The sequence below is a fragment of the Bubalus kerabau genome, chromosome 1, assembly GCF_029407905.1.
Source record: "Bubalus kerabau isolate K-KA32 ecotype Philippines breed swamp buffalo chromosome 1, PCC_UOA_SB_1v2, whole genome shotgun sequence".
NCBI classification, from domain to species: Eukaryota; Metazoa; Chordata; class Mammalia; order Artiodactyla; family Bovidae; genus Bubalus; species Bubalus kerabau.
The window spans coordinates 92,083,328-92,096,908 of record NC_073624.1 but is presented as its reverse complement, the minus strand read 5'-3'; the positions used below and the strand labels follow the sequence as shown (position 1 = coordinate 92,096,908).

At 37.7% G+C, this 13,581-nt stretch overlaps 1 protein-coding gene across 5 annotated transcripts in view; it reads right to left on the bottom strand.

The window, feature by feature from the left end:
• SPATS2 (spermatogenesis associated serine rich 2) overlaps nucleotides 1–13,581 on the bottom strand; it is a 158,581-nt gene that overhangs the window by 90,412 nt on the left and 54,588 nt on the right. The window contains exon 1 of one of the 5 annotated variants that reach the window (XM_055582893.1): nucleotides 6,019–6,143. The exons of the other annotated variants lie outside the window; for them this stretch is intronic. The gene's annotated coding sequence lies outside the window, so the exon portion shown is untranslated. Of the gene's footprint in view, nucleotides 1–6,018; nucleotides 6,144–13,581 lie in introns of those variants that run through there. 5 annotated transcript variants of the gene reach the window in all.

Below are 13,581 nucleotides of genomic sequence, written 5' to 3'. Positions count from 1 at the left end.
AGAAACACAGATGTAATGAACAGACTTTTGGACTCTGTGGGAGTAGGCAAGCGTGGGATGATTTGAGAGAATAGCATTGAAACATGTATATTACCATATGTGAAAGAGATCGCCAGTCCAGGTTCCATGCATGAGACAGGGTGCTCAGGGCTGGTGCACTGGGACAACCTCGAGGGCTAGGATGGAGAGGGAGGTGGGAGTGGGGTTCAGGATGGGGGACACATGTACACCCATGGCTGATTTATGTCTCTGTATGGCATAAACCACTACAATATTATTAAGTAATTAGCTGCCAATTAAACAAATTAATTTAAAAAAAAGAGATAATGCTGTGAAAGTGCTGCACTCAATATGCCAGCAACTTTGGAAAACTCAGAGTGGCCACAGGACTGGGAAAGGTCAGTTTTCATTCCAATCCCAAAGAAAGACAATGCCAAAGAATGTTCAAACTACCGCACAATTCCACTCATCTCACACACTAGCAAAATAATGCTCAAAATTCTCCAAGCCAGGCTTCAATAGTACATGAACCACGAACTTCCAGATGTTCAAGGTGGATTTAGAAAAGGCAGAGGAACTAGAGATCAAGTTACCAACATCCGTTGGATCATCGAAAAAGCAAGAGAGTGCCAAAAAAACATCTACTTCTGCTTTATTGACTATGTCAAAGCCTTTGACTGTGTGGATCACAAGAAACTGGGAAATTCTTAAAGAGATGGGAATACCAGACCACCTGATCTGCATCCTGAGAAATCTGTATGCAGGCCAAGAAACAACAGTTAGAACTGGACATGGAATAACAGACTGGTTCCAAATCGGGAAAGGAGTACATCAAGGCTGTATATTGTCACCCTGCTTATTTAATCTATATGCAGAGTACATCATGAGAAACACTGGGCTGGAAGAAGCACAAGCTGGAATCAAGATTGCCAGGAGAAATATCAATAACCTCAGATATGCAGATGACACCACCCTTATGGCAGAAAGCGAAGAAAAACTAAAGAGTTTCTTGATGAAAGTGAAAGAGGAGAGTGAAAAAGTTGGCTTAAAGCTCAACATTCAGAAAATGACGATCATGGCATCTGGTCCCATCACTTCATGGCAAATAGATGGGCAAACAGTGGAAACCAGTGTCAGACTTTATTTCTGGGAGCTCCAAAATCACTGCAGATGGTGACTGTAGCCATGAAATTAAAAGATGCTTGCTCCTTGGAAGAAAAGTTACGACCAACCTAGACAGCATATTAAAAAGCAGAGACATTACTTTGCCAACAAAGGTCCATCAAGTCAAAGCTATGGTTTTTCCAGTAGTCATGTACGGATGTGAGAGCTGGACTATAAACAAAGTTGAGCACCGAAGAATTGATGCTTTTGAACTGTGGTGTTGGAGAAGACTCTTGAGAGTCCCTTGGACTGCAAGGAGATCCAACCAGTCCATTCTGAAGGAAATCAGTTCTGAATATTCATTGGAAGGACTGATGCTGAAGCTGAAACTCCAATACTTCGGCCATTTGATGCGAAGAACTGATTCATTTGAAATGACCCTGATGCTGGGAAAGATTGAAGGCGGGAGGAGAAGGGGACAACAGAGGATAAGATGGTTGGATGGCATCACTGACTCAATGGACATGAGTTTGCGTAAACTCTGGGAGTTGGTGATGGACAGGGAGGTCTGGCGTGCTGCAGTCCATGGGGTCATAAAGAGTCGGTCACGACTGAGTGACTGAATGGAACACAAAACAAGGTAATAAAGGAGGAACAATTAAACCAAAAGATATAATACAAAAAACAAACACCAAAATGGCAGAGAGAAACCTAGCTATATAAAAATTATACTAAATATGAATGGATTATGAAGGTAGAGGAACCAGAGATCAAATTGCCAACATCCCCTGGTTCATAGATAAATCAAGAGAATTCCAGAAAAACATCTACTTCTGCTTCATTGACTACGTTAAAGCCTTCAATTGTGTGGATAACAACAAACTATAGAAAATTCTTCAAGAGATGGGAATACCAGACCACATTACCTGCCTTCTGAGAAATCTGTATGCAGGTCAAAAAAAACAGTTAGAACTGGACATGGAACAACAGACTGGTTCAAAATTGGGAAAGAGTACACCAAGGCTGTATATTGTCACTCTGCTTATTTAACTTCTACACAGAGTATATCATGTAAAATGCCGAGCTGGATGAAGTACAAGCTGGAATAAAGACTGCTAGAAAAAATAACAATAACCTCAGATATGCAGATGACACCACCCTATGGCAGAAAGCAAAGAGGAACTAAAGACCCTCTTGATGGAAGTGAAAGAGGAGAGTGAAAAAGTTGGCTTAAAACTCAACTTTCAAAAAAATAAGATCATAGCACCTGGTCCCATCACTTCATAACAAATAGATGGGGAATAATGGAAACAGTAAGAGATTTTACTTTCTTCAACTCCAAAATCACTGCAGATGGTGACTGCAGCCATGAAATTAAAAGATGCTTGCTCCCTGGAAGAAAAGCTATGACTAACCTAGACAGCATATTAAAAAGCAGAGACATTACTTTACCAACAAAGGTCCATCTAGTCAAAGCTATGGTTTTCCCAGTAGTCATGTAGGGATGTTAAGAGTTGGACTATAAAGAAGGCTGAGCGCCAAAGAATTGATGCTTTTGAATTGTGGAGTTGAAGAAGACTTCTTGAGAGTCCCTTGGACTGCAAGGAGATCAAACCAGTCCATCCTAAAAGAAATTAGTCCTGAATATTTGTTGGAAGGACTGATGCTGAAGTTCCAATACTTTGGCCACCTGATGCAAAGAGCCGACTCACTGGAAAAGACCCTGATGCTGGGAAAGATTGAGAGCCAGAGAAGGGGACGACAGAGGATGAGATGGTTGAATGGCATCACTGACTCAATGGACATGAGTTTCTGCAAACTCTGGGAGATGGTGAAGGACAGGGCTCTTACACCACATACAAAAACCAACTCAAAATGGATTAAAGACCTAAACATAAGATCTAAAACTCCTGGAAGAAAACACAGAGGAAAAGCTTCATGACACTGATGTTGGCAGTGATTTCTTGAATATGACACCAAAAGCAGCCAAAAAAAGCAAAAATTGACAAACTGGACCATGTGAAAATTAAAAACTTCTGTACAGCAAAAATAATCAACAGAGTGAAAATATTAGCAAATCATATATCTGATAAGGGTTAAATAATCAAAATACATAAAGAATCCCTAGAACTTAACACAGAAAAATAAATGACCCAAGTTAAAAATGGACAAACAACTTGAATAGACGTTTCTCCAAAGAAGATAAGCCAACAGTCAACAAACACATGAAAAGATGCTTGACATCACTCATAGCTAGAGAAACACAAATCAAAATCACAGTGAGGTATCACCTCATATCGATTAGGATGGCTGCGAACAAAAACAGCAGCAGCAACAAAACAAAACACACACAGACACAAAACCAGAAAATAAGTGTTGTTGAAGAAGTAGAAAAATTGGAACGCTTGTGCACTGTTGGTTGGAATATAAAATGGTGTGGCCACTGTGGCAAATACTATGAAGGTTTCTCAAAATTTAAAAATAGAACTACTATATCATCCAGCAATCCCACCTCTGGGTATATATCCAAAAAAAACTAAAGCAGGACATCAAAGAAGTATTTGCACATCCATGTTCACTGTAGCATTATTTATAATAGACAAGAGATGGAAACAACCCAAATGCCTATCAACAGATGACTGGGTAAACAAGATGTGGCATATATACACAATGGAATATTATTTGGCTTTTAAAAAGAAGGAAATCTTAATACATGCCACAAAATAAATGAACCCTGAGGATATTATGCGAAATGAAGTGTCTGTCATAAAAAAGAAAAATATTGTGTGATTCCACTTACATAGGCTATCTAAAGTACTGAAATCCACACAAACAGAAAGGAGAATGGTAGTTAGCCAGAGACTAGAGGGAGAGGGAAATGGAATATTGTGATTTTATAGGTACAGGCTCACCCTGGAGAGATTGCAGTTTCGGTTCCAGATCACTGCAACAAAGTGAACATCACAGTAAAGCAAGTCACAGAAATTTTTTGGTTTCCCAGTGCATATACAGTGATGTTTACACTGTAGTCTATTTAGTGTGCAATAGCATTATGTCTATAATGTCTAGATGTCATTATGTCTAGACTTCCCTGTAGCTCAAATGGTAAAGAATCTGCCTGTGAGGCAGGAGACCAGGGTTCAATCCCTGGGTTGGGAAGTTCCTCTGGAGACGGGAATGGCAATCCACTCCAGTATTCTTGCCTGGAGAATTCCATGGACAGAGAAGCCTGGCGGGCTACAGTCTGTGGGGTCGCAAAGAGTCGGACACGACTGAGTGACTAACACACAGCATTATGTCTAAAAAAATTTATGTTCTTTAGTTTAAAAATACATTATTGCTAAAAGAATGCTAACCATCATCTGACAATGCAGGGTTGCCACAAACCTTCAATATGTTAAAAAAAAAAAAAAGTAATATCTGTGAAATATAATAAAGTGCAACACAATAAAGAAGAGTCTGCCTATAATTTCAACGCTTGTGTCTCAGGGAATAGGGAAGCCTGAGGAGAGGGAAGAGAGGTAGCGGAATGGTCAGTTGCTGGGTCAGTCAGAATCAATTAAATTTTCCTCTCATTTGGGCATGGTTTGTGGCACTCTAAAACAGTGACAGTAGTAACATCAAAAATCGCTGATCACAGATCACCATAACAAATATAGCAACAATAAAAACATTCAAAATACTGGGAGAATTACCAAAATGTGACAGACGCACAAAGTGAGCAATGCTGGTAGAAAAATGGCACTGATAGATCTGCTTAACGTCTATCAGTGGGACACTAGTTTGATAAATTATGGTTTATTCACACAATGAGATTCTATGCAAATATTTTTGAGGAAAGAGAACATCCTTTTATATACTGATATAAGATATACTGTTAAGTAAATGATGGGGAGAAGAATAATTTATACTATCATATATACATAAATATTGTGTATCTGAAAGGATAAACAAGAAAGTAGCCAACAGTGATGATCCACTGAAGAACGGAAATTGAAAAAATAGGAAACAAGGTTAAGAAAGACTTTTCAATCATCCTTTTTATATGTTTCAATCAACCTTTTATATATTTCTTGCACTGAAACATATAAGCATATTATCTCTTCAAAACAATTGTAATACTTTTTAAAAAAGACTAATTCCCAGCAAATTAAACCAAAGCTGAAAACTCTCAGTTTAACCTAAACAACGTTTATTTCAACTTAGAAATCCAACCAACAAGTTCAAGAAATATGTCACTAAGAACCTACAAGCACGAACTCTCTAGACCTGCAGAATAACAACCCAAAATAAGAAAATGGGGAGTTCCAAATAAGAACATTTTTCCTGACTTAAAGAGTTTTGGTTATGAGAAAATAATCAAGAGTTCTTATTCCACAATGTATCATCAGTTTGCCAATAAATATTCTCATTAGCCTTATAAAGGAATATGAAAAAGCAGAGAGACCCAAAGTAATGCACTGATATACTCTAAAAAATAATCAGCAACAAAGGAGATGATGTCCTTAGGTCAAAAGCTGACATTCCCATAAGTCTGTTTTCTCAACAAATGTCTTTATTCATTGGCACTAACTTTCCAATCCATGTATCATTCTAACCCCCAAACTCCCATAATTATAAAGCTGATCACCACAAATTTTATTCTGGAAAATGTAATTTTCATTTAGAAAAGCCAATAAATTCCTCTTTTTAAATGTAAACATTGAATTGGAACAACACAGAATTGGAACAAAATAATACTTCTGGAAATTTAGAATACATTCTAAGTGGAAAATCAGAAACCACATGATATCACAAGTCCTCTTACTACTATTAAAAGGCACAAGATCCTCCAAATTGCCAAACATTAGTCATCAGTGGCAGCTGTAGTGTGGGAGTAGAGGGGGCTCAAAGGAGCAGAGAGGCAATACACACATGTTTGTCTCTTCCTATTTCACTGCTAGCTGGGTGGTTAGAGTTGTCTGTAGCCTCCTCCTCCTCCTCCTCACGCAGGTGGCTGTAACCCAAACCTAATCAAGCCAAATCATCCTCAGCTGTATAAATTCTTCAATAATGGTTTTAAACAATACTGATCATTTAATCCTCATCCCCTCCACACACATATAAACTCCATTCCTTCCATCTCCCCAAAGCACAGATGCACAAGCAACACAAGGGAATGGAGGCAGCTGTGAGGCAAAAACAAAATATGGCAATTAAGAGCTTTATTCACTGATTCTACTCTATAAAGGGAAATCCCATGCACATAGAAAAAGTGATTTCTAAATACACCTGCTAACTTAAAAAACTAACCAATTAATAAGTACTTAAGATAACTTACTATGTGCCAAGAAGGGTAGTACTAAAGAATGTGCTAACCACTGGACAACTGCCCTCATCTCCCATGCTAGTAAAGTCATGCTTAAAATCTTGCATGTGAGGCTTCAGCATTATGCAAACCAAGAACTTTCAGATGTCCAACCTGCATTTAGAAAAGGAAGAGGAACCAGAGATCAAATTGCCAACATTCGTTGGATCATAAGAGAAAGCCAGGAAATTCCAGAAAAACATCTGCCTCTGTTTCATTGACTAGGCCAAAGCCTTTGACTGTGTGGATCATAATAAACTGTGGGAAGCTCTTTTCATGCCTGTCTCCTGAGAAACTTGTATGTGGGTCAAGAAGCAACAGTTTGAACCCTGTATGGGAATAACCGATTGGTTCAAGATTTGTCTGTTTAACCTATACGCTGAGTATATCATGAGAAATGCTGGGCTTGGTTGAGTTCCAAGCTGGAATTAACATAGGTGGGAGAAACATCAACAACCTCAGATATGAGGATGATATACCACTCTAGTGGCAGAAAGTGAAGAGGAACTAAACAGCCTCTTGATGAGGGTGAAGGGGGAGAGTAAAAGACCCAGCTTAAAACTAAATATTAAAAAAACTAAGATCATGGCAACTGGCTCCATTACCTCATGGCAAATAGAAGGGGAAAAGATGGAAGTAGTGACAGATTTCCTCTTCTTGGGCTCTAAAATCATTGGGATGGTGACTGCAGCCATGAAATCAGATGGGGTTTGCTTCTTGGCAGGAAAGCTATGACAAACCTAGACACTGTGCTGAAAAGCAGAGTTGTTACTCTGCCGTCAAAGGTCCATATAGTCAAGGCTATAGTCTTCCCAGTGGTCACGTACAGTTGTGAGAGCTGGACCAAAAAGAAGGCAGATGGGCAAAGAATTGATGCCTTTAAAATGTGGTGCTGGAGAAGACTCCTGAGAGTCTCTTAAACAGGAAGGAGATCAAACCAGTCAATCTTAGGGAAATCAACCCTGAATACTCATTGGAAGGACAGATGCTGAGGCTGAAACGCCAGTATTTTGCTCATCTGATGCAAACAGCTGACTCATTGGAAAAGTCCCTGATGCTGGGAAAGATTGAGGGCAGAAAGAGAAGGAGTGAGAGGATGAGACGGCTGGATGGCATCACCGATACAATGGACATGAACTTGGGCAAATTTCGGGAAATGGTGAGGGATAGGGAGACCTGGTGTGTTGCAGTTCATGGGGTCTCAAAGAGTCAGAGACTGCTGGGTGATTGAACAACAACTATGTGCCAATACTTGACACACACTAAAAAACCTTTATCCATCCTCAATGGATAAACCTTGGGGATGTAATGCTTAGTGAAATAAACCAGTCACAAAAAGACAAATACTGTATGATTCTAATTATATGAGGTATTATATGAGAATATATTCTACTTACATGAGAATCTACTTATATAATTCTACTTACAGAGTGGTCAAATTCATAGAGACAAAGTTGCCAGGGGCTGTAGGGGAGAAGATAGGAATTAATGTTTAATGGGTACAGAGTCTCAATTTGGGGAGATGAAAAAGTTTTGGAGATGAATGGTGGTGATAGTTGCATAATAACGTGAATGTACTTACCATCACTGAACTGCACACTTTAAATTGATTAAAGTGGTCAATTTTATGTGTATTTTATCGTGATTTTTAAAAATTTTAATGTAATAAGAAAAAAATTATGAAAGAAAAATTAATTTCTTGACCCAGCAAAAAATCCCTAAGAGAAGAAGAAAAAGAAGGAAAAAAAGCACAAATATCAGTATCAGGAATTTAAAAAAGAAAACCATAGATCTTACAGACATTAAAATATAAGACAAAAATACAAATAACCTTATGTCAATACATTTGAAAACTTAAGTAACAAATCTCTTAAAAACACAAATCACCAAATACACGTAAAAAATAGAAAATACAAATAGTCCTACATTGCTAAAAGTAACTAAGGTTATAATTTTAAATTTTCTCATAATGAAAAGGATCTCATCTCTGATCTATTGCTGATAGGAATACACAATCGGTATAACTTCTCTGGAATATAGTCATTATTTCATAAAGTAGAATATTTATCAATGTTATTACCCAGAAATTACTTTTCTAAGTATCAAGGGAAATTCTTGCTCATGGTACACCAGAAAACATGTAGAATTCCTAACAGTAAGAAATGGAAACAGCCCAAATGTCATCAACAGGAAATAAATCAGTTGTGATATATCCACTAAATGAAGTATTATATGGTAGAGAAAATGAGTCAACTACAATTGTATGCAACAATACAGATGAGTCTTGGCAATATAATGTTAAGCATTAAAAAAAAAAAAAGAAACTGATTCTCAGATTGCATGATATTCTTTTTTTAAAAAATACACTAGACAATATATTATTTAGACACACATATACACCTGATAAAACTATTTTTTGAAAAGGCTATGGAAAGATTACCAAAAAAAATTTAGAATAGTATTTACTTTGAAAGGCAAGAGGACATTAGAGAGGAGAACATGTAAGACTGTCAATATTCAGTACTAAACTCTGGTTAAATGGTGGGTTCATGAATAGTCTATAAAATACTTTTAAAAACCAAATACACAAACAAAATGATAAAAATAAATACATAGGAAAGTTTTCCTTTAAAGGGCCATCGGGGAGTATGGAATAACTGATTCTCACATATTGCTAGTGGGGCTATAAAAATCTATTTAGTAAAATCTACTAAGGCTGCCTATATGCATACCCTATAACCAGCTATCCCAATCCTAAGTGTATACTCAACAAAACGCATGTATATGTATACCAGAGACAGGTATGAGAATGTTTACAGCGATAGTATTTATAAGATTAAACTAGAAATAAACCTAAACATTTACCAATGACAGAATGGATAAACTGTGGTGTATTCACAGAGTAGAATACTATAGACCGCAGTGAAAAAGAACAAGCTACTGACACAACACAGATCAATTTCAAAACCAGGGCTAAGTGAACAATGTCAGATGCAAAGGAGTATATGTTGTATAATTCCAACCATATGAAGTTCACAAATAAGTCAAACCAATAGATAGTGATGGAGGTCAGAACAGTGGTGGGAAAGAAACTGGGTCGGGGTACTGGGGGGCTCCTAGGATCCTGGTACTATTCTCTATATATTATCGTGATCTGAGTGTGACATAGGTGTGTTCACTGTGCAAAAATTTATCAGTTGCACCCTTAAGGATTCTGCATTTTATCTCATGTATATTATACCTCAAGCTTATTTTAGAAAAAAAGAAAAGAAAGACATCTTTTTACCTCTTAACAGAGCTATTTAACTGATACTCTCCTGTCCCTCTACCAGGCACAAACCAATACCCTTGGCTGAACACTGACAGCTCACAGGCAACACCGACACTGGGGCGTTTCTGCTTCCACTAAACTACACTGAGTCTGATGTATCTGTTCCCAAACGTACTTAATGCCAGTTGTGTCTATAATTACCAGCACATGATTGTAAAGAAATACTAAATATATTAATAAACTACCAATGTAAGAAAAGTTGCTATTTCTTTGGGAACTAAGCTAAAGTCCCATATATTATTAAATCATTTGAAAATCTGTCTTGAACTTAAGTGTGGGTGAGACACATAAATAAAATTGAGGAAATATGAGAAATCTAGGAGGAATCTATACTCATTGCTTAAAGTCTTCAAGAGTTCTCACTCCACTTAGAAAACCTGTAACTGGAAGTTGTAAGCAATGCGTCACGGGGTGCAATTAATGACAAATACATGAAAAACTCTCAGCAGCAGACTCATACATAATATATCAAAAGGTTGACTAATAAATGTACACTTATTCGTTTTAAGCTAAAATAAAATGCTTGTGATACATATCATTTTTATTTCTTGCTTTAACCAACCTTTTCAATTAACAGCAAACTATATAAGATTGGATGGTATTGGATAATACCTTTATCTCTAATCAAAGAAAGCGTGCTCTAATTACATTTTGCAAACTAATATTCAGTTCAGTTCAGTCACTCAGTCATGTCTGACTCTTTGCAACCCCATGAACCGCAGCACGCCAGGCCTCCCTGTCCATCACCAACTCCCGGAGTTCACCCAAACCCATGTCCATTGAGTCGGTGATGCCATCCAACCATCTCATCCCGTTGTCCCCTTCTCCTCCTGCCCTCAATCTCTCCCAGCATCAGGGTCTTTTCAAATGAGTCAGCTCTTCACATCAGGTGGCCAAAGTATTGGAGTTTCAGCTTTAGAATCAGTCCTTCAAATGAACACCCAGGACTGATCTCCTTTAGGATGGACTGGTTGGATCTCCTTGCTGTCCAACGGACTCTCAAGAGTCTTCTCCAACACCACACTTCAAAAGCATCAATTCTTCCGCGCTCAGCTTTCTTCACAGTCCAACTCTCACATCCATACATGACCACAGGAAAAACCATAGCCTTCACTAGACAGACCTTTGTTGGCAAAGTAATATCTCTGCTTTTTAATATGCTGTCTAGGTTGGTCATAACTTTCCTTCCAAGAAGTAAGTGTCTTTTAATTTCATGGCTGCAGTCACCATCTGCAGTGATTTTGGAGCCCAGAAAAATAAAGTTAGCCACCGTTTCCACTGTTTCCCCATTTATTTCCCATGAAGTGATGGGACCAGATGCCATGATCTTCGTTTTCTGAATGCTGAGCTTTAAGCCAACTTTTTCACTCTCCTCTTTCACTTTCATCAAGAGGCTTTTTAGTTCTTCTTCACTTTCTGCCATAAGGGTGGTGTCATCTGCATATATGAGGTTATTGAGATTTCTCCCGGCAATCTTGATTTCAGCTTGTGCTTCTTCCAGCCCAGCGTTTCTCATGATGTACTCTGCATAGAAGTTAAATAAGCAGGGTGACAATATACAGCCTTGACCTACTCCTTTTCCTATTTGGAACCAGTCTGGTGTTTCATGTCCAGTTCTAACTGTTGCTTCCTGACCTGCATATAGGTTTCTCAAGAGGCAGGTCAGGTGGTCTGGTATTCCCATCACTTTCAGAATTTTCCACAGTTTATTGTGATCCACACAGTCAAAGGCTTTGGCATAGTCAATAAAGCAGAAATAGATGTTTTTCTGGAACTCTCTTGCTTTTTCAATGATTCAGCGGGTGTTGGCAATTTGATCTCTGGTTCCTCTGCCTTTTCTAAAAGCAGCTTGAACATCTGGAAACTAATATTATCTACTAGAAAAAACTAAAACTTTAACTGTAAAAAAATTTACTTATTACAATGACAAATGAGAAATCAAATTCACCAAAGCTGAGATGCTATATTTAGAAGAATATGCCCCCCAAAAAGAATATGCCTCTGGTGCCATACTGGCTATTATTGTTAACAAAAGGGCAGCACAGTTAGCCTATCCCAGCATAGTCTGGTTACTGCAATGAAGGTTTCAAAGAAGACAGATGTTGAGAGGACTACTTGGGGCTCGAGAACCAAGGTCTGAATATCACTGAACTGGAAAAACCATGGTTTGAGTGCTGTTGATCTGAAAAAGAGGAAACATGCTTTTGCTAATATATTTGCCTTGAGAGTTAAACTTTCTCTAAAACAAAGTATTCAATATTTCTTTCTGGAATCTTATACAAACGAGGGATTTGTGAAATAACAATATTCATGTTATACATCAGCATCTAGTTAGATTGAATTTAGGCATAATGGCTTCTTACTAGAATTCTTTAAAAGCATTGATCAAAAGCATTAGAGAGCCCTCAGTGATAGTACTTTAAAGCTTCTCATTTCATTCATTATTCAACTAATACCACTGAATGCCTGTTACATTCTAAGCCTTCTGGGAGTTTAACTGGGAGGGTGCTGTTTCAGATTCAGGGGGAAATTATGGTATACCAGAATGCAAGGGTTTAATGAGAGAGTAGGTGGTGGAAAAGTGGCAGGCAAACCCCTTACCTATTCAACCAAGAAGTCTGACAATAAAGGAATGAAAGAAACAGAGTACCAGCCAGAGTTTTAGCAAGGCCAAGCAAAAGGGGGTTTCCCCTCAAGAGTTTATCCCTTAAAAAGGAAGGTTCTTTGAAAGAAGAGGAGAGAACCCTCATACATTGTTGATAGGAATGTAAACTGGTGTAACTGTTATGGAGAACAGTATGGTGGTTCCTTAAAAAACTAAAAATTGAGCTACTATATGATGCTGCAATCCCACTCCTGGTCATATACCCAGAGAAAACCATAAATCAAAGATGCACACACCCCAATGTTCACTGCAGCCCAATATGCAACAGCTAGGACACAGAAGCAACTTAAATGTCCACTGATAGAGGAATGGATAAAGCGGATGTGGTACACATACACAATGGAATATTACTCAGCCATAAAAAAAGAATGAAATAATGTCACCTGCAGCAACACCGATGAATATGGAGATTGTTATACAGAATGAAGTCAGAGAAAAACAATCATCATATGATATTGCTACTATGTGGAATCTAAAAAAGATGGTACAAACGAAGCTATTTACAAAACAGAAACAGAGTCACAAATGTAGAGAACAAACTTATGATTACTGGGGGTGGGGGGCGAAGAATGGAGAGGGATGAATTGGGAGACTGGAATCAACATATACACACTACCATATATAAAAGAGATAAGGATTTACTACCGCACGTGGAACTCTTCTCAATGCTCTGTAATGAGATATATAAGAAAAGAATTTTTTAAAAGAGTTGATAATATGTATATGCTTAAAAAAAGAAGGAAAATTCAAACATACAACAAAGAGAGTAATACTTAAAGGAAAGGTAATATCAAAGATAATACTAACCTTATTTTCAGATACAATTAATCTTCCTTTGATGTACAATATGTGCTAGGATAAGTACTAAGCAATTTCATACACATTATTTTATTTAATCCTCACAACAACCTTGTGAAACAAAAGAAACATACTAAACAAAAAAGATAAGAAAATATACACCTCTGTACAGAGATGGAAGAGGGAAGATGAAGGAGGTCATACCAAATGACTCCAATTGTTTCCATAATGGAAACTAGAGGAGAGAAGGCAGGAAGGCTTGAAGGTCTAAGAGCAAGAGATAAGAAAACTAATACTTACTGCCTACCATGCACTATTACATCATTTATATACAAA